We start from the raw sequence: 23,428 nt of genomic DNA on the forward strand, positions 1-23,428 counted from the left end.
TCCTGCCCTTTACTTTTGGAATTAGACAAAAGCTACGCTGCATATACATGAACCATTTCTACCATAAATGCCAATAGGGCTTCATTTACAGCACAAGAAACCCAACTTCTCTGTTAAAATAGACTTATTGCATGAAACAGCCTGTCACCTTGGAGACCTGAGGGTAGGATCCTTTTAAAATTACACTAGTCGCAGTAACACAATTAATGATATGGTTACTGAGGCATATCACACCAGGAAAAGGGAATGCAGTTAACGGAAACAGAAATTAAGATTGATTTAAGATCAAGTTCCTAACGCTTTACACTATCGTTCAAGGTTAAAATCGACCTCATGATGAGGATTGCATGCGTCTTTCATTAATTTTGTATGATTTAGGATTAATTATTAGATGTGAGCTTTGCTAATTCATATTTGGCAGATAATAAGACACAGCTTTCTAGCAATAAGAAATTCGACCTACTTATGGAAAGAGTAGTCTAGCCTTCAACATGAGAAAAATGCTGGGACAAAGCCCAAACGTGTTCGTGACCATCCTGCCCTCTGCTGAGAAAATAAACAGATCACGAAAGACATAGAACAGGTTGATTCTTCTGCGTAGTAAACATGTCTTGAGTTGACATTTTCGCTTAAGCTATGGAAACTTGGGTGTTTAAATAGTATTTGGAATAGATGAAGTTCATATAATAGATCTCACTGTGTCAATAGATGGTACAGGTTTGTACTATATACTTATGTATAAAATTATTAGGGACCTAGGGAGCTGGATAGACAATACCTATTTCCCTTAGCAGAGAAGTCAAGAATAAGCATAGGTTTAAAGTAAATGATAGAAGGATTAGAGAGAGTGAGTAGAATTTTCATTCGTATCTTTATATTTTGTATTTTTAAAAACCGCATGGCCATACAACGTAGGAAGACAAGCAGGTTGGCCTTTCAACCCATCCAATTTACTCTGCCAATCAGTGAGGTCAGAGCTGATCTGATAAATCATAACTCTATTTCCAGCCTTTTCCTAATAAACCTTGATTCCTTAAAAACCTCAACATTGAATATACTTACCAGCTCAGCCTCAACAGGCCTCTTTGGTAAAAGATTCCACATACTCACTCCTCTCTGAGACAAGAAATCCTTTCTCATCTCTGTGTTAATTGTACAACCCCTCAGAGATTGAAGCATTCTATGTCCAATTGTAGCAAAACTTGGGCAATATCCAAGTAGCAAGTAACATTCCCACCACACAAGTACCAAAAATGATCATCCACTACAAAAGAGAATCTAACAGTCACCCCTTGACATTCAGGGATGTTGCTATCTCTGAAATTCCTACTGTCAACACTGTGTGGGTTATCATTGACCAAACTGAACTAACCATGTAAATACTCTGGCTACGTGAGGAGGTCAGGCATGATCCTGCGGTAACTCACTTCCTGACTCCCCTAAGCCTGCCAACTATTTACAAAGTGCATGTGAGGGTATGGTGGTACAGTGGTTACTCACTGCTGCCTCACAGTGCTGAGGACCCAGGTTCAATTCCAGCCTTGGTTGGTTGACTGTGTGGAGTTTGCATGTTCTCCCTGTGTCTGTTCTGTGGTTTGCTCCCACAGTTTAAAGATGTGTAAATCAGGTATATTAGCCACGGTAGATTGCCCTGTTGTGTCCAGGGGTGATTAGGCTGGGTAGATGAGCTATGATAAATGTGAGGTGATGGGGATAGGATTGTGAGAGGGGTGGTGTTAGGTCTGGGTGGGATGATCTACAGAGGGTTAGTGCAGACTTGATGGGCAGAATGGCCTCTTACTGCACTGTTGGGATTCTATGAGTGTGATGGAATACTGTCCACTCACCTGCAGGAATGCAGCTTTAACAAACCAGGAAAATCAAACCATGACACAACAGTGTACTTGATTGTCACTCTATGTTCCAATCACAACATCCATTCTCTGCACACTGTTACACACCAGTATGTACCATATGCAAGATGTGCTATAGCATCTCACCAATTTTCCTTTATAAGCATCTTTGAAACACCTGACCTCTACCACCTGGAAGCCCAGGGGAGCAAATACATGAGAATATTACCACCTGCAGTTTCACTTCCAAACCGCACATCATCCTGACTTGGAACTACATTACCATCCCTTCACTGGACCAAAATCCTGGAATTCTCTTTTTATTGACAATCTTGGTGTCCCTAACTTCTTTAATTGCAGTGGTTCTAGAATCAGCTCACCACCACCTTCTTGAGGGAAATTAGGGATGAGCAATAAATGCTGGTCCAACCAGCAATATCTACATATTGTGAATGATGACAGCCACATAATCTAAAAACTGCTGACTGTAGGATACTCACTGATGCACTTCTGTCTTTGTTGCAGAGGAAATGCACCTAACAGCAAGTAATAGGAAAGAACCAGAGGCATACAAGATACCTGGATGTTTTAGCAACCATAAAGAAGTCAATATTATCATTATTTCAATAGAGATCGATGGGACTGTGGTCAATGACAGATTTGAAGCTGTGAACGATAAGAGTTTGCACTTTCTGCACCCATTCTGTCTCACCTAGAATTCAGTCTTATGTTTCAATCTCTTCTGACTGAGCAGCTGCAGGTGGTATAAGCCCACTTGCCTTACTTTCTCCTCTTTTCATTTGTGACACCAAAGAACTAGACCCTTCCCTGCCAGTGAACGAAGAATAAGACAATGTTGATGTTGCTTAATCTTACAGTCACAGGCAACAGTTCAGATATTGAGACTGCACATATTTTATAGACTAGAGTAGGGGTGGGCTCACTCAAGCTGAGACATTTGATGCAAGTGATTGAACCAAGAAAAGGGAAAGGTTAGTTAAGGCATTAATGTGCTTTAGGATAAAGCCACACATTAGTTTTGTTGCAGAAAATCAGGTAAGGGCTTTAATGCAGCAGGATAAAGAAGAAAGTTGTTCAGCGAATGTAACCAAGTGCTCAGTACACTGAAAAACTGGTCAGTAAACCATTTGTGCTGAATATTAATGAGCACATAAGAATCCAGGACGTCATGGATGCACAGCTTTGCAAGGATCTTGAAATCAGTCTTTACCAATATAGAACAGGTGTCCATTTCCACTAGCTCACCCATGGAACCTATCATGATGTTGTGTCTGATGGCCAATATTGAGGCTCTGAATGAAGCATAAATAGTTTCTCTCAGCGGTGTAAGTGCTGTAGTGGAAGGTCAGACTGAGGTCACCATGGTTCTGGACATCAGTCTTTAAAGGATGTTCCAGGGCACAATCCCAGTTCATCAACCTTATCAATCAGTTTTCCAATAGATCAATGGGATGACTGAGAAGCCATTCTACACAGGGACAGTGGCTTCCTTTGTCAAAGTGACAGCATTCCTGCTCCCACCCTGCCATTCTGTGGTGCCCTTGTTATTACCTGTTCGCCAGCCAACCCTAATTGCTGTACCCCAGGATTAAATGGTGAGATATAAAACATTTTAGGCTTTGAGTTATTTGAGATCACTACCAAGGACCAGTTGCTCAATTGGAGGCCAACAGTCTTTCACAGTCATACATGAGGTCCAGTACCTGACCACAGAAATGCAGAGAAACAAATCACAAAGGAAACCTACCATGGGTGATTACTATGTGCATTATGTAAAGATTGAGTTTATCAAAGCTTTTGAAATGCACATTCTTTTTTAGATTACTTACATTTGGAAATAGGCCCTTCAGCCCAACAAGTCCACACCAACCTGCCAAAGCGCAACCCACCCAGACCCATTCCCCTACATCTAACACTATGGGCAATTTAGCATAGCCAATTCACCTAACCTGCACATTTATGGACTTTGGGAGGAAACCGAAACACCCGGAGGAAACCGACGCAGACAGGGGGAGAATGTGCAAACTCCACACAGTCAGTCGCCTGAGGTGGGGATTGAACCCGGGTCTCTGGCGCTGTGAGGCAGCAGTGCTAACCACTGCATAGTAGCTTTTATTTTATTGTTGTCCATAAGAGTACAAAAATTGTCAGTGGTCGAGGAACAGTGAGGAATGAGAGAGCTTGGTGAACGGGAAGTTGGGATTGAGGTTATTAGTATCACTCATTAAATATTTCAGATGAGTATAAAGAGACTTTCTATCTCTTGCAACCTCTTTTTCCTATTCTGTTTCTGCAGTTCTTGCTGCACTTCCTTCTTCATGACCTTCTCCTCATCCTTCACTTCCTCACGTGCCTGCTCCTTAGCTATTCACTTGATTAGTACAGACAGCATCTATTCCTTCTTAATGGTGAGCTTGCATAGCATAGAACATAGAACATTACAGTGCAATGCAGGCCCTTTGGCCCTCAATGTTGGACTGACCTGTGAAACTAATCTAAAGCCCATCTAACCTACACAATTCCATTATCATCCATATGTTTACCCAATGACCATTTAAATACCCTTAAAGTTGGCGAGTCTACTATGTTACAGGCAGATCATTCCACACCCTTACTACTCTCTGAGTAAAGAACCTACTTCTGACATATGTCTTGTATCTATTACCCCTCAATTTAAATCTATGTCCCCTAGTGCTAGCCATCATCATCTGAGGAAAAAGGTACTCACTGTCCACCCTATCTAATCCTCTGATTATGCTGTACATTTCTATTAAGTCACCTCTCAACTTTCTTCTCTCGAAAGGAAACAGCCTTAAATCTCTCAGCCTTTCCTCATAAGACCTTCCTTTCATACCCCCAGGCAACATCCTAGCATATCTCCTCTGAACCCTTTCCAAAGCTTCCTCATCCTTCCTATAATGTGGTGATCAGAACTGTACGCAATGCTCCAAGTGTGGCCACACCAGAATTTTATACAGCTGCAACATGACCTCATGGCTCCAAAACTCAATCCCTCTACCAATAAAAGCTAACACACTGTACACCTTCTTAACAACCCTATCAACCTGGGTGGCAACTTTCATGGATTTACATAAATGGACACCAAGATATCTCTGATCATCTACACTACCGAGAATCTTACCATTAGCCCAGTACTCTGTATTCCTTCCAAAGTGAATCACCTCACACTTTTCTGCATTAAACTCCATTTGCTATCTGTCAGCCCAGCTCTGCAACTTATCTATGTCCCTCTGTAACCTGCAATATCCTTCCACACTGTTCACAACTCCGCCGACCATAGTGTCATCCGCAAATTTACTAACCCATCCTTCTATACCCTCATCCGGGTTATTTATATAAATGACGAACAGCACTGGCCCCAAAACAGATCCTTGTGGTACACTACTAGTAACTGAACTCCAGAATCAACATTTCCCATCTACCACCATCCTCTGTCTTCTTTGAGCTAGTCAATTTCTGATCCAAACCGCTAAATCACCCTCAATCCCATGCCTCCATACTTTCTGCAGTAGTCTACTCTGGGGAACCTTATCAAATGCTTTACTGAAATCCATATACACCACATCAACCACTTTACCCTCATCCACCTGTTTGGTCACATTCTGAAAGAACTCAATAAGGTTGTAAGGCACAACTTACCTTTCACAAAACCGTGTTGATTATCCCTAATCAAATCATTCCTTTCTAGCTAATTATAAATCCTATCTCTTATAATCCTTTTCAACATTTTGCCCACAGCTGAAGTAAGGCTCACTAGTCTATAATTGTTAGGGTTGTCTCAACTCCCCTTCTTGAGCAAGGTGACAACATTTGCTATTCTCTGGTCTTCTGGCACTATTCCTGTAGACAATGACAACATAAAGATCAAAGCTACAGGTTCAGCAACCTCCTGCCTAGCTTCCCAGAGAATCTAGAATAAATCCCATTTGAACCAGTGGACTTACCTATTTTCACACTTTCCAGAATTGTTAACACCTCCTCCTTATAAATCTCAGTCCTGTCTAGTCTAATAGCCTGTATCTCAGTATTCTCCTCGACAACATTGTCTTTTTCCTGTGAGAGTACTGACAAAAAATGTTCATTTAGTGCTTCTCCCACTCCTTGGACTCCATGCACAATTTCCCACTACTGTCCTTGACTGACCCTAATGTTACTCTAGTCATTCTTTCATTCCTGATATACTAATAGAAAGCTTTAGGGTTTTCCTTGATCCTACTTGCCAATAACTTCTCATATCTCCTCCTGGCTCTTCTTAGCTTTCTCATTAGGCCCTTCCTGGTTAACCTGTAACTCTCAAGTGCCTTAACTGAGCCTTCACATCTCATCTATACATAAGCTTCCTTCTTCCTCTTGACAAGAGACTCAACTTCTTCAATAAACCATGGCTCCCTCACTTGACTACTTCCTCCCTGCCTGACAGGTACATACGTATCAAGGACACTCAGTAGCTGTTCCTTGAACAAGCTCTACATTTCAATTGCGCCCATTCCCAACAGTTTCTTACCCCATCCTATGCATCCTAAATCTTGCCTAATCGCATCATAATTGCCTTTACCCTGCTATAACTTTTGTCCTGCGGTATATATCTATCCCTTTCCATTGCTAAAGTAAATTAACCATATTGCAGTCACTATCACCAAAGTGCTCACCTATCTCCAAATCTAACATCTGGCCTGGTTCATTACCCAGTACCAAATCCAATGTGGTCTCACCTCTTGTTGGCCTACCTACATCCTGTATCAGGAAACACTCCTACACACATTGGTCAAAAACTGACCTATCTAAAGTACTCGAACTATAGCATTTCCAGTCAATATTTGCAAAGTTAAAATCCCTCATAACAATTACCCTGTTACTCTCGCTCCTATCCAGAATCATCTTTGCAATCCTTTCCTCTACATCTCTGGAACTTTTCGGAGGTGTATTGAAAACTTCCAACAGGGTGACCTCTCCTTTCTTGTTTCTAACCTCAGCCCGTATTACCTCACTAGACAAGTCCTCATCAAACGTCCATCCTGCCATCGTAATACAGTCCTTGACTAATAGTGCCACACCTCCCCTCTTTTACCACCTTCCATGTTCTTACTGAAACATCTAAACCCCAGAAACTGCAACAACCATTCCTGTCCCTGCTCTATCTAGGTCTGTGAAATGGCCACAACATTGAAGTCCAAGGTACCAACCCATGCTGCAAGTTCACCCACCTTATTTCAGATGCTCCTGGCATTTAAGCCAACACACTCCCAACCATCTTCCTGCCTGCTGGCACATTCTTGCAACCTTGAAACCTTATTATGACCTCCTACTCTCAACCACTCAATCTACAATTCTGGTTCCCATCTCCCTGCTGAATTAATTTAAACTGGTAGCATGTATGCTACAACAAATTTGGTGCTCAGCTGAATATCACCAGAGTTCCCCCAGAGCAACCCAGACAGCAGAGGTTTTATTTGAGGACTGCAATGGTAGTCTTTATTGTTCCTTGTGGCAGCATTGCTCTTGCTCTAAGCCTCACTGTCGGCTAACAGATATGAATGAATCCTGGACTGGAATCATGAGTCATGTTTTGCTATGATAGGTGACTCAAATCAAAAGAGGTTTGATTAATCTATTAATTAGTTAATTTGTTAATGCTCTTTAATAATCACAGGGAAGAGAGATGGCTGATTATGATGGCAATCAGTCTGCAATGCTGGCTTGACTCTAGCATTGCCATTAATAAATCCTCTTCATTCAAATTGCATCCAGTTCATTTCCCTTTGAAATTATGCATGCAAACTTTAGAATGATTGTTTGAATGCTAAAAGAGCAAACAGTACTTCAAAAAAATGGATGATGCAGAGCCCAATGTCTTCTCTATATGTACAAATAACTATGATTGTGAAGGATGTACCAACCTTTCTTCACAGGTTTCTATTGATAATCCTCATGCAATGGCCCCATGTCAGTACTTTGCCTACCAGAGAAGACATTGGAAAAGCCTGTAACAAGGCAACTCTCTCTAGCCTTACCACTTTGCCTCGAAATATTCCTCCTATCAAAGATTGATGGAATATTCTGCAGGATATGTAAAATGTGTACCATGGAGAATTCCATATTCACTACTGATTACATCGTTGCTTTAACACACTATAAAATTAATTAACTGTTACTTTTGGGAAAACACAAGTCCAACTTTTAAATATCAGTGATTTACTGACCCTGCAGAATAGACTAATGAATAGTGAAATAGTGATAATTGGAAGTGATGGGGTTAATTTTGGTGGACTAGGGTGAGAGGGACACCTTGCCCTCCCCCTCAATCCATAGGGGCATGAACTATCTTCATTCCCTGGCCTCATTCAAATTTCACAGCACTGGGTATCAAGTTTGTGGACAGCAGGAATCAAAGGGACAGGTCCTGATGAAGGAGGTTAGGGATGGATGGGGGAGAAGTAATAGGGTTGTGGAAATGCAAAGAGCTGTTGCAGGGCATGCATTAGCAACCCTAGACTCACAAGGATTTCACAAAAAGGTAAAATTTAGAAATTAAGCTTGAATGTTTTGGCCTCTGTGCTATATCACACCAGACCATGATGCTGGAATTTGGGCTTTGTTGGACTCCTGGTTTTTTTTCAGCTAGAATAGAATTGTGGGACTAATCCTATCATAGAACTGCAATCTTTCCATGTGAAGTAAGCAAACCCTTCCATGCCTGAACTAAGATCAGTTAAGATGGTGCAAGGTGGAAGGTGGGGAGAGGAGTGGTGAGAAGGGAAGATTGGTTCCCTTGACTGGGTCTAAGAGTCTACTTGGTTTACTGTGATAGAGGAAAACTATTAGTGAATCTTAACAAGGAGAAGTTCTCATCTTGCACAAGCTGTCATTTCTTGCATGATAGCAATCAGGTACAACTTACATTAACAATTTAGGTACCATTAATACTAATGGTAGACCTGTGGTTATAAGTCTTCACTGTACAAGACCCTAAGATGTTCTGTCTTTTCCAATGCAATTTCATATGACATCATCAGATTAGGTAGGGTTTAATGTAGTCTCCAACATTAATCCTTTCAGAACCACACCTTTGTACAAAATGAAAATGCCTGAAGAGTGCAGCATCTCTCTCTAACCAACTTATCTCCCCGCTGTACAATCTTTGCTAGATTGTTTAGAATAGATTCTAAAATGTTTAAAATTTGTAACTGTACTCTTTGTCTCAGTTAATGAACAAAGAGATTGAACATATGGTGTAGCAGCATCTTTTCAAGAAAAGATGATTAAGATGTATTCTTTTTTCCTTAAAGTCTCCTTCATCATTTCCTCATTCCCCTAGCCAAGGTGAGACACCAACACTTTGGCCGGAGGGATGAGAAAAGGAACTGTATTTAAATGGTCCAAATGCTAACCTTCTTTCCTTGCTTATTGGAAACTGAGCAAATGGCACCTAATGCTCTGTGCCTGCCCATTCCGTCCTCCACAATTCAAGCTTCATCCTGTGAACCTTGATAGTACCATTTGATAGATCAGTGCCCTAATCACTGTACTCAACATACACCTCCTTCACCAAAAGCACGCAGTAGATGCAGTGTGGACATACATTGTTGTGCCTGTATGACCACATGTTAAACATTATCTATCAACTACTACAAGGGAGCACCACAGGTCTGGAGAAGTTCTAGTCAAATATGCAGCCCAAGATTCTCAGGCTATCAAGTGATGAGCATTAATTGTGGTCCATGTTCCAATATCAAATGCAAATAATTGTATTTCAAAATCAAGAAATTCAGAATGATTTGTCCTTGCTGGACCAGGCAGGAAACCTATATAGTTAGTATAGTTGAAACAAGTGATAATTAGAACACAAGGTCATTGCAATACATGAATATATTATTACTTCTGAATTATTAAAGGAAGGGAACAAGAGCAGGAAAGCATTTGAATTTATATAGCACCTGTCAGGATCTGTTAAACACTTTACAATTGGTTACATTTAGAAGTGTAAACACTGGGACATAGATAAATGATAAAAACTGATGGATAAAAAGAGGAGCTAAAAACACAACAAATCACATAAAAATTAGCTTAGGCCTATTATAAATAAGTAGAATAATCTTAATGGTAATGTTTTAGAATTAAATGCATCTATTACATTGACCTTCTGCTCATCAACATTTTGACATTGGTTTTGCTTGTAATGCTTCTAAGGATCATGCAGTTATCAAATCCTCTGGGAATCAAATCCTCAGGGAATGAATGAAGAACTCAAAAGATAGCAAAGTGTGACTAAGGCATTTTAGGCATTGAATAAGCTCTCCAACTGGCACCAAAACATCAACATCGATTTGAAGTTCTCAAAGACATCAAAATGAAGCTCTCGAACGCCTCAAGAAATCTCTCGAAGGCTTTAAAGGGAAGCATCCGAAGGAAACTCTCAAAGGCATCAATTGACAGCAAAAACATTAGCAACCCCTAGAACATAAAACATTACAGCGCAGTACAGGCCCTTCGACCCTTGATCATGCACCGACCTGTGAAATTAATCTGATGCCCAACTAATCTACACCATTCCATATTTATCCATATGTATGTTCAATGTCCATTTAAATGCCCTTAATGTTGGCGAGTCTACTACTGTTGCAGGCAGGCTGTTCCACACCCCTACTACTCTGTGAGTAAAGAAATTACCCCTGATATTTGTCCTAAATTGCTCACCCCTCAATTTAAAGCTATGTCCCCTTGTGTTAGCTTCACAATCCAAGGAAAAAGCTCTCACTGTCCACCCTATCTAACCCTCTGATTATCTTAATACAATTTGGGAAAGTGTGAGGGTTACACACTTTGGTAGGAAGAATAGAGGCTATTTTCTAAATGGGGAAAGGCTTTGGAAATCTGAAGCACAAAGGGATTTGGGAGTCCTAGTTCAGCATACTCTTTAAGATTAATGTACAGGTCCTGTTGGCAGTTAGACATGCAAATGCAATGTTAGCGTTTATTTTGAGAGGGCTAGAATGCAAAAGCAAAGATATACTGCTGAGGCTGTATAAGGCTCCGTTATACTTGGAATATTGTGAGCAGTTTTGAGCCCTGTATCTAAGGAAGGATGTACTAGCCTGGGAGAATGATCTTGGGAATGAAGGGCTTGTTATAAAATGAGCTGACGAGGACTCTGGGTCTGTACTCGATGGAGTTTAGAAGGACTAAGGGTGGGTGAAACTCACTGAAACTTACAGAATACTGAGAGACCTTGACATAATGGACACAGAGAAGATGCTTTCACTGGTAGTAGACACTAGGACCTGAGGATACAGCGCAGGTGCAGCTTGGCAGTCCTAGGCGACAAGAGCCTCACCTGAGAAAGATGAAATCCAGATACACTGTAGTACCCACCATTGCCACAGTTTTCTTTTCTTGTTGGGTCATTAGTGTCAGTGCATGTAATAGGGCTTTGTGTGCAAGTGCTGTGAACAAGTGCCTCATCCAGGTAAGGTGAAATAGTAAATCCGTGTGAAAGGCAGGATCACAATTCCGTTACAGTCCATTCATCTTCAGCTTAAACCCCAAATGATTTGTGTTCTAGATTTGGAATCATAGACTCCCTACAGTGTGGAAACAAGCCCTTCAGGTCAACTAGTCCACACTAACCCTTTGACAAGTAACACACCTAGATCCATTTCCCTACCCTATTATTCGATATTTACCTCTGACTAATGCATCCAACCCACTCATCCCCGAACACTATGGGCAATTTAGCATGGCCAATTCCCCTAACCTGCACATCTTTGGACTGTTGGGAGGAAACCGGAGCACCCGGAGGAGCTGGGCCCTGTCAGCTGGCCTCTGATGAAGGTTAGGATCTACAACTGAGCTTCATGGATGAAATTTACAAGGACGTTCATCTTTTAGATGCATGTGTGGCATGCTTAAACTCTGGCAGAATGGCAAGTGGTCATTCCAAAGAGGAATGTATCACGGAATTGAGCTGACTGTATAAAATGCTGTGGAAATTCCCTTTTCACTAACCACATTTAAATTGCTGGATTGTGCTAAGATATCACACATGGGGATCAGCTCCTGGTCTTAACTGGTGTTCAGTTCTCAGAAAACAACAAACCCTGTTGGATCAAATGTAGACCATAAGATATAGGATTAGAATGAGACTATTTGGCCCATCGGGTCTGTTCCACCATTCGATCATGGCTGATATGTTTCATAGCCCTATTCTCCTGTCTTCTTTCTGTAAATCTTGATTCCCTTACTGATTAAGTATCTTTCTGTCTTAAATGTACTCAGTGACTTAGCCTCCATTGCCTTCTGTGGCAATGAGTTCCACAGATTAACCACCTCTGGCTGAAGAAATTCCTCTTCATCTCAGTTCTAAAGGACATCCCTTCACTCTGAGGCCATTGTTGATAAAAAAACGATTAAATCTATAAATTTATGAAACAATAAAAATGGTAACATCAAGAACAATAAATTATAAAAGCAATGGGAACCATATAAAATAGCCAGATCCCCATCAATTGTTAAATAGCCTCCAATTACATACCCAAAGTCTCGTTGCCTGGCCATCTTGTGTTTGTGTAACAGCTTTGTTGGTGGGGTTGAGCTCTGGCTCAGTCATTACATGTACCTCCATCTTTGTTGTGGTGCAGTCTCCTCAACGCTAAAAAATAACATGATCATTTGGTTAACGCACAGTTCATCCTTGAATGAGCATATCAAAGGCATGTCAGTGGACCTTCAGATGCTGTTTATCCCAGAATCATTTCACGTGGGCTGGATGAGGCCACAGTTTCAGCCATAGACCTATGGCCACTTGCCTCCTCTCAGTTTGGCTGAGGTATTCTCTGTCCTCTTAGTGTTGCCCCCAGCAATGGGCTGCTGCAAGGGTCCCAAGGTTGAAATGGTCACAGTTCTTGCCACTTCCTCCTGGCTGGAAGTAATTTGCTGAAGAATTTCTGCACTCAGAATCTGGTCTGCCTTCAGTCTCCATTGTACCGATCCTCATCATTTGCCCTATTTTCATACTGAGCTGTTTAGGTTACCACTACTTTTGGCCTTTTTTTTGTTTTGTGGATGGACTACGCATTTGCAGTCATGTTCAGCAATGTCTCCAGTTGAGAGGGTACTATGTGACAATGTGTTACTTCCTTTACCTTGAATAAAAATATAAATAAGTCAGTTTGCATTTAATGGGAAATGTTTTGCTCAGTAAAAGACTAATTTCCTACCAAGGTTGCTACAGCTTTGATTCACATTCCTATAATCCAGTTTTGGAATAATCATTGCAAGTGTTATATTTATTGTCATGACCAGATGAAGAGGCAAAATTTCTTCCTACATCTTCTCTTGATCATTCACAACAAATATTTTTACTTCTTTTTAATGTGCAACTTTCACATTGAAACATAATTAACTAGATAAAATGAAGGAGCCAATTTATTGGTTTACTTGAGTGAAAGAAAGAGAAATTATATTACTTATGACCGGCAGAAAATAATAAAAATGCGACATTAAATACACACAATGAGAGTTCATGATCTTAAAAATAAGATGGGGGTGGGGTGTTACCTGCACCAATAATAAGGTAAAGGCAATTGCTTGTTTCGTGGTTTTGAAGTCTAAATGTGTTAGATTTTAAATCTAAACCTCAGCTAGTTTTATTTTTCAGTTGTGAAGTTTGTAGCTGTTGAGTTGTCAGTGAACAGTATTCCACTTATAATTTCAGTGGGCACTGGTTTTTGAAGTTACGAGATAAAGAGCTGGAGAGAGGTTTTTTTCCAGTTCTTGCTTGCAAATGAGTTTGCTTTGTTGCTGCTTTGTGATTCAGAAACAACTGTAAATGTAGGTTTGTATTCTTCTACAACTTCTGAGTCAAGAATCAAAGAAGAAGGATAATATTTATTGGAACCAGAAAGTTTCCTCTTCACCTCACTTCAGCTTTGAGAGACTGATAATTTTTATAAGCTTGTTGTACATCAGTTGATCTCCAAGTAGCATTTCAATCTGAATTAGTTAAGATCTTTAAATGTCTGATCCAACATGCTCATTGGTTAACTACTCTGTTCTCAAGGTGAGAATGAGCACGTATTTCATTTTATAAAATTGGAACTGTTGTTTGCATCGAACTCCTCAAATACCTGGTTACAGAAGAATTTAATTTAGCTTCCAGCCTGCAAATACTAACGACAGAGCCAGGCATTGCTTGATCAGATCTTTATTCTTTAGGAGCAAATTTCCGCACCTCTTGACTGTACGAACTTCTGTTTTTAGGACTCTTCAAACAATGAGACTCTGATCGTCAAATTAGAGAGCTCTCCCTGAACTATAGCCAATAGTCTTGAATTGGCATCCAGATTCTGATACATTTTCTGTGTTAATTGCATGCCTTGCTTCCTGCATTACTGAGGGAAGAGAACATTCAAGTTAAGTGCTTTTAGTTTTCACATTGAATTGATTTAAGCAAAAGATCTTACCTGATGTTTGCATATGTAGAAATCAGTCTCCCAAGGAGAGTAATTGAATTGAAAATAGCATGTACAATTATTGTCCAATTGATAAGTAGGTGGAAATTGCTGGTTTGATGCAGGTTTTCATCACTTTTGCAGAATGTTGTTCAAGGTTGTATTCAATTTCTTCATGCAGTAACTGCAAGTAGTGCCAGTTTGGCATTAGTTCATCACAGTTCCTCTAAAGATTATGATTTCAAATCTCAGTAGAATATTTTAGTAGAATACTGAATTTGTCCCTAACTATAAAGACCTGCTAAGTTCCAAATTAGCCTCCCATCTGTCTGCTCAGGAGATCATAAAATATTACAAAAATATTTGAAGAACAGCTATTCTCATATCGTTGCCAATGTTTAATTTTCATCTAGTATTGCCAAAAACAATTTAATGTTCATTCATTTAATTGTTAATTGTAGGGCATCATTTTTAAGTTAGATGCATCCTGATTTTTGTGGGACAGGACATTTCTGAGCAATTTTTCACATTATTAGATAGATGGTAATTTTATAGCTGTACTAGAACAATTTGGCTAGAGGCCAGGGGCAGGGACAGAAATCATAGGCCCTAGTACTGCTTGTGGCCTGGGTTCCTTGGCTCTATTGAAACCAGAGAACCATAGAAAAAATACAGTACAGAAGGGGGCCATTTGGTTCTTTTTGTGCATGCAGCCCCAAAGACAGCTAAATGTCCTTTCTAATTCCATTTTCCTGTACATAGCCCATAGCCTTGCAGTTTTCTTCTGTCTACCCTACCTCTATCCCTTACAATTTTGCCCTTCAGCCTTCTTTGTTCCAAGGAAAACAACCCCAACTTCTCCAATCTTTCCTCATGGTTACAACTCTCCAGCCCTGGCATCACTTCATTTAATCTTCGCTGCACACTCTCTAGAACAATTACATCCTTCCTGTAATGCGGTGAGCACAGCTGCACACAATATTCCAGTTGTCACCTCATCAGTGTCATATACAGTTTCATCATTAAACCTCTACTTTTGTATTCTATACTCCTGTCAAGCAACGGATATAATAAATGATATTCGTGGATGTGCAGGTAAAACTTTGATGGATGTGGAAGGCTCCTTTAGGGCCTTGGATGGAGGTGATGGACGAGGTGTGAGCACAGGTTTTGCAATTCCTGTGGTGGCAGGGGAAGGTGCCAGGACGGGAGGGTGGGTTGTTGGGGGGCATGGGAGTCAAGATTAGAGTGGTGCTGGAAAAGCACAGCAGATCAGGCAGCATCCGAGCAGCAGGAAAATCAATGTTTCAGGCAATAGCCCTTCATCAGGTTCCATTGGGGTCTAAATTTGGCAGGCAATTCCAGCAGAGTCAATGCATCAGAACTTCTGATGTGTGGTCCGAGGTATACCTGGACACCAACAGTCAGGAGGATTAGGGTCAGTAATTTTTCTGACTTATACAAATAATTGGATAATTCCTGAGCATTTAGATAAGAACTGGTACCCAGAGTTAGTTCATGGAGTGGACAATTTAGAAGACCAATTCCAAACAAATTTGATTTTGATTTCATCTATTTGCTGAGAGTCTACCCATCTATGCGCTTAAGAAATGAGAAAGTAACATTTTAAGGGATGGATCCTGATCAACTGGTTTCCTTTTAATTACGTTATTGATTTCACTAAAACTACAGAAGAAAATTAACCTCACAAATTAATCATTGATTGACATCCATGATGTATAGGTAATTAACAATTAATTGAAGGAAAGAACATAGTGTAACCCTTAACTGACATCATTCACGAAAGCAAATGTATCCATCAATTTGGCCAGAATATCTTCTACCACGCATTGAATGTAATGCATATAAATTTGCTGAATGATATCTTGCATTAATGTCTGTAGACTAATGGCTACATGACCAAGTATGTACCTGCCCCCACCCCCACAGAACTTTCAATTCATTGACAGTTCATGGAGGTTGATGCAGCTTCAATGAGTGGCAGATTTCCAGCAGAAACTGGCTGTTAGTTACAAAATTATAAAGAGAAGGAGAAGGAAATCCAAAATATCAACCCAGATAGTATGGAACAAGAGTCGGTCCAGCTACAGAATAAAACAGCTGTGGTTATAGAAAGTGTAATTGTTCTGCTTCATGAGTTGATTATATAGGAGATGTTAGGGAACAGGTCCTGTAAGGGCTAAGTAATAAACTGAAAAGCAGGATTACTAAAAAGACGAATGATGATAGTAAACTCACAGCTAATGACAAAGAAAGTAAGGGGTGGGGGGGCTGAATTCCTTCTTTGTTTTCTTTAAAGGAAAGAACAAAATAGACACTTCATTAAAGAATGAGCTTAAAAAGATGTTAATACAGTTGAGATAGAAAGGGAACAAATAAATAACAAACTAACAAAATGTAAATAAAACACCAGATTAAAGGGTAACAGTGCATGTATATGCAAAACACATTCTTCCAGAGAAGATTCGCAGATCACTAATATTGTTTCTGTACACAAAATTTGAGATAGACCAACAATGTGAACCTAAGATTAATCAACATCACTAACCAGACAGATTTTGGAATCTATACTGAGAGGACAGATAGAATAACACCTATAACAAAGACAGCATTCTTATAGCACCTTTTGTGTATTATGGCACTCACAGATGCATTGACAAACAAAATTTGATTCCAAGCCATCCAAGAGGATATTAGGACAAATGACGGAAGGTTTAGTCAAAGAGGTAGGTATCATGGATCATTTTATAAGAGGAGCGAAGTGGAGAGGCAAAGATTTAGGGAAGAAATTTCAGATCTGATGAGCAGATCTATGCAGCTGAAGGCAAGGTGACCAATGACAAAATGAGTAAAGACAGAGATTCATAAGTGACCTGAATTAGAGGAGCACAAAGATTAGGAGCTGGAGGAGGTTAAAGAGATGTGTTCCTGCAGGAATTTGAAACAGAGATGAGAGTTTGAATACTGTGACTTCATCAGACTGGGATCCGTTTAAAACCAGTGAGCAGGGGGTGATGGTGAAAAGAACTATAATTTTAGGTGAGCACAATTTTATGTAGGCTGCAGTTGGGAGACCAATAGAAGAGAGTTGAAATAGTCAAGTCTGGAAATAACAAAGGCTGAAATAAAGGTATCAGTGGCAGATGAACTCAAATAGGGATGGCTCAAACAATTTTATGGAGGTGAAAGGAGGTGTTCTTGGTAATGAAATGGATATGAAGGGTTGAAAGTGTAGCTCAGTGTCAATTATGACACCAAGATTAGGAATGGTATACTTCACCCTCAAAGAGCTACCAGGCAGAGTAATGGAAGCAATGGCTAGGTATCAGAGTTTGTGGTGGAAATTGAAAATAATTGTTATACTTTGGAATGGAAATTTTTTGTTCATGCAGTACTTCATGTCAGACAACTAATGCGATGAAGGAACAAGTGACACGTTAATGATGGAAAATATAATTTTAAAAATGTCAGCGTGGATTCTGAAAAGCTGAATCACATTTAACTAACCCGTTAAAATTTTCTGAAGTGGTATAAGAAAGCATAGACAGGGCTAGACTCGCAACAAAGATTAGGACACATTAAAACTGAATGGATAAGAGTAGAGATAAAATAGCATTGTTCAGATTAAATGAGACTCTTTGATTTTCACCTACTGACATTAGAAGTAGTCCTGAGATTGGCAAAGGACCAAAATATACTTTGTCTTGGAACTTCAATGTCCATCATAAAGAATAGCTCCATAGAACCATTCGTGACCAAACTGACCAAATCTTAAAGAACATATCTCCCAATTGGGCTTGCTTGCTGCCAATGGTGAATCAACTTGCTTTATATTATCCTCACCAGTCTATTATGGAGTTCCAGTGAGGTTCCTCACTCACTGGAAACCCTATGCAAATATTTCTGGCTTGGAGCTCGACTTGGATTTTTGAGATCAGACCGACTGTCTTGTGCAATGACCCAGAAATCTTAAGACAAATCTCCTGTGTAACCATATAACCAATATCACCCCTGCACCCCTGCTCCGACTGAGCTCTGCCCAACCCTAGTCCCAAACTCCTCCTTGGACTTCCTTGACCCTTCATGGCACTCCGACTACCTCAACCTTCCTGTCTCCTCCGATCCCCTTTGACACTCCAGCCCTGATCATCTGACTCCCCGAACTTTCCAACTGCCTTTTGACCTTCTGATCAACTCTGACTTTCTAAGCTCTCAGCACAAGGCTCCAACAGCTCAGTCCCCACACCTCCCTGATGTTGTCTCACCGCCTGGCCTCCTGCAAACCCACTCAGCTGGTCCCCCCTACTCAACTTGCCACCCTACCAGCAACACCCTCAACCTCGACCCCCAACCCCTTCCCACTGATCTAACTCGCACTCATAGAATCATATGGTGAAGAGACCCCTCGGCCCATCAAGTTTGCACTGATTAAACTGCCCTAAATCTACACGAGACCCATATTTCATTATTTGACTGTTACTTAGCCTTGAAAGTGTTCTCCTAATATTTATTTAAAGTTTGTAAGGTTTCCCATCTCAAGTATCCTCCCAGGTAGTGAATTCTAGATTCCCACCAACATCTGGGTACACCAAATCATTTTCACTGTGTCCATGAATGAAGACATACCGGAACATGACAGTTTGTATTGTAAAAAAAGGGGTATGGCTTGTGTTATGATGAAGGACGCTGATGGAAGACAACCCCACATTTCTAAAGAGGCTGGAGTTTGACTCCTGGCCAGGTAAGTCCTTCAGTTTAGGAATGAATCAAGTGAACATTTACATCTGTGCCTATACCCCTGTCCCATTGATGTTCGTTGCATTGAATAATACACTTACGACAATTTAGAAAATAGAAGCAGGAGTTGGCCAGTTGGCCTTTTGAGCTATAGTTTCTAGGTTTGAAATGTCTCAGTGATGAAACACTTTATGGCCCCAAATTCTTTCATGAGGTTTATACTATAGATACAAACAACTCCAACATTGCTGATCTGGGAGCTACTAGCAATACTCTCTTTCTCTTAACTGGCTGCATGCTCCTTCCTGAGGCTAGGATTAGTTTAAGCTGCCTGTGCTTTCACTGTTTAACTTTTGCAATCCAATACTACAAAACCACTGGCATCCTGCTAATAGATATAATGACACTGCAACTCCATGTACGTCAGGAGAAAAGAAATCTCTTAACTTAAAAAAAACTCTAGGGAAAACTAGAAATTAACCAAGATTGTGTCTATCACAATTCATAGAAGCTAATGGTTTTGTAGTGCATCTAGCCTGGATCTAAGCAATATTGTGTTGCTACTAGCCCAGTGTTTCTAATTATAATAATGCCTTAACTCACTAAGTTTACTGTTATTACAAGTGTAAAACTGACAGAGATCTCTGGTGTCTGCACATGCTGTAAAATGTGGAAATCCAGAAGCTATTGTCAGTTATTTCCCTGTTTTTCCATGTTTAGGTTCTCATGAATGGACTTTTAGAAATCAATTAATGTGTGGCAAAATTCCATATTTTATACTGTTAATTTCACTGCAGAAATAACTTATACGAAGTTCATCTTTCTCAATGAAGTGTAACCGGGCTTTTAATGCCAAATTAAATTTATAATTATTGCTTGGATCTGGAAGAAACAACTTTATAACTGAATTATAAAATTTCTTTACCATGGTAAAAATGCACAGATTTTAAAAAAATAATAAATATATATATTTTAAGGTTTGATCTTGATATCAAAATTTCCACCTCAATTTTCTGTGTAAGTCTCTATAAGACAATTATAAAGGAAAGTAAAATCAGTGCTTTTTATTTCTTGGTTTGCCTTCAGTGAGAAATTAGCTGCTTTGCCTGTTTGAGAGCTGTTGTTCTCAGAGTTTGCTTTGTATAAGTAGGGTTGGCACAGTGGCTCAGTGGTTAGCACTGCTGCCTCAAAGTGCCAAAAGCCTGGGTTTGATTCCACCCCTGGGTGACTGTCTGTGAGGAGTTTGCTCATTCTCCCTGTGTCTGTGTGCGTTACATCTCGGTGCACCAGTTTTCTCCTACAGTCCAAAGATGTGCAGCCTAGGTGTTTTGCCATGCGAAATGGCCCATAGTGTCCAGGGATATGCAGGCTAGGTGGATTGGCTGTGGGAAATGCAAGGATAGGGTAGAGGGATTTGTCTGGTTGGGATGGTCTTCTGAGGGTTGGTGTGAACTTGATGGACCAAATGGCCTGTGATTCTAAGTCTTGTGCAGATAAAAAGGTAGAATGGAAATTGGGAATGTTCTATAGATTTTGAGGAAAAAAAAATCAGTTAGAACTCAAATGTTTATTTGTTGGCTGAATTGATTCGATATCTGAATAGCCTAATTGAATGAATGATAAATTGAATGTATATATTGCCTATATTTATCTTGTGTATATTCTCAAATTGATGTTACTGTTCACTATATTGCAATATAAAAACAAGTTTATTGTAAAATGTTTCTAGTGACTGAAAAGCAGAACCTTTAGACTCGAATTAACACACATGATGGATATCATGCTGTGAATGAGAACATATTGTAATGGAGATCAATACAAACATACACGATCAATCTGTCAACATGAATTGACTGAATTGAAGGAAGCAACACTATTTAGAGAGAAAAAAATGAGCATTCATCCAGAATAGTGGAGACCTTTTATTCTTGGAAGTTAAGGGCTTGGAGGCAGGAAGGATTCTTGATTAGGAAGGGAGATGGTGAACCTAAACTCTACCACCTTGCCACCTCCACCAGAATTAAGCTCTAGTGCAAGGTTGATCTTCCCATACTGCTGCTAATTGTTAGTTTGCCAATTACATGTCACCCAGGGGCTGGAGGCTGCTGCTGAGGTTAACTTGGCTGAAAACAGGCCAGTAACCATGTGATGTCAACCTTTGCGGGGCAGCTGGTCACCTTGTGGTGGGATGGGCGTGTGGGAAAAGCCCCTTTATCGAAGGCCCTCAGGGACTGGGAAAAGGGAATATTCCTTGCTTTTGACCAGCTCCCCCACCTCCATCCTATGAATCTCAAATTGTTTATCCCACACTCACTCCATAAAATGTCACCCATTGTCCTGGGTCTCTAAGTATGTTCTTGGGACTTTAGGGACATTCCTCCCACTGTAATGCTGGCATCCTCCAAGATGCTGCTGAGATAAGAGCCACTAGCTTCTGACTGGCTGACAGCTCTTGCTGGACAGCACTTCAGCCCATTGGATCCTGACCCTCAACACCTCAACAAGATTCTGTCCATTGGGTGGGGACAGTGCTGGCTGTGTGGAGAAGGGCTCCTGAAAAATCATGAGGGGAATCTCTTGCCCAGAATCCTAACATCATGAATCTTGTCCTATATTTTACCAGTGGCTAGAAAACACCATATCAGTGTTGAGACTATGATGTAGCAAATTGGAATTCAACTTGTTGAGCAGGTACTAAACTGTACACAGTTATCAGCACTTGATATAGAGTTTGGGATTTCTGGAGTGGCACACAGCAATCTCAGGTGGTCAGATCCCTGGCTGGTTAAAGTTGGCAGTTCTAATCTTAGACCTTGGTCCCATCTCTGGAAGTTAGCCATATTGAGCTGGTTGCTTGATTTATGGTTGACTTGAAGTGGTAGATATCGGAGCAGAACCAATTACTGCCTGTAGCAGCAGATTTCTAAAGGTAGAAGAGTAATCTGCTGGTATGGCTGTCAGTAACAATGAGAATTGATTGTCCAGGTGGCCACTTAGCAAAGTTCATAGAGGAGAAAAGGATTCAGGGTCCCAGAGAAGGTTGGCAGTAAAGACAGAGTACAAGGGAAGGAGAGAGCATGGGAGGGTAAGGTTCTTGCCATTCATGACAATGAAGAATTGATTCAATATCTGAACAGTACAGCTGATCCATGACCAAGAGCATAGTAGACACACCTCAAACATCTACAGTTCTCCAATTAAAAGTTTCAACAGATACTGTGGCTCCCAAAGTCATAGATTAGTTGATAGTGGTGCTACTGAGCCATTCTTGGTGATGGACTTTGAAATTGTCATTTCCATAAATCATAACCTTGAATCTACTAAAACTTTATTACTCTTTTATGGGTTTTTTTTTTAAAAGAGCTGCAGCCACAATGACTATGGTGTAAATTCAGTGGCTGTCTGGTGAGAGGGAGAGAGGGATCCTAGATGGGTCACAACTGATGAGTTGTCAAGGAAGCTTCACAAGGATGGACCCGACAGGGAGAAAATGCATTTACGAACTGAATCATAATCTTCTGATCTCCTCTGACCTATTTTAGACTTTAAAATGATTGGGAAAAAAGATAGCATTTTGGTGAGAGGCATGTTTTGTTTCCTCTCCTTTTAAGAACAAAGAAGAACGAAGGTTAAAAGCAAGTTTAATCTTGATCTGTGTATGGTAATGGAAGAAGCTATCCTAGTCAGCTGAAATGTTTACATGTCACAGTGGACTGAAATCCGCATGTACACAGTTTGGGTTCAAATGCTTACATATTGTGAAGGTTGAAGGACCACCCAATAATTGTGTTGCAGATCAAGTACTCTCTTGCTCTTAATACGAGCAGCCAATTACAGAGGAACCTCGATTATCTGGAGGACATGGGCAGGGAGTATTTTGTTCGGTTAATCGAATGCCGGATAATCGAATGCCGGATAACATAGTTAGCCAAGCACCGGACCTTGCAATCTTGTTTGGATAATATGAAATTCGGTTAATCAAATGCTGGATAATTGAAGTTCCTCTGTACTGCCAAAAGGAAACAGGACGAAAGAATCTTAAATAAGCTGCAAAGCCATGGACAAAAGAGACGAACTCTAGAGGTGAGGTGAAAGTGACTGCTCTTTAAATCACAGCAGCAATAACCCACATTAAGGATCCTAGCAAAACTGGAGTCATTGAGAATCAGGGCGGGGGGAGGAACCCTTGCTGGTTGGAGTTATACCCAACACAAAAGAACATGGTTATATTTGCTGCAACTCAGTCATTCTAGCCCCAAGACAACATTGCAGGAGTTCCACATTTCTAATCAACCCATCTAGATATGTTATTACATGCCTCTGGAGCAA

Source organism: Chiloscyllium punctatum, chromosome 5 (assembly GCF_047496795.1).
Source record: "Chiloscyllium punctatum isolate Juve2018m chromosome 5, sChiPun1.3, whole genome shotgun sequence".
Taxonomy (NCBI): Eukaryota; Metazoa; Chordata; class Chondrichthyes; order Orectolobiformes; family Hemiscylliidae; genus Chiloscyllium; species Chiloscyllium punctatum.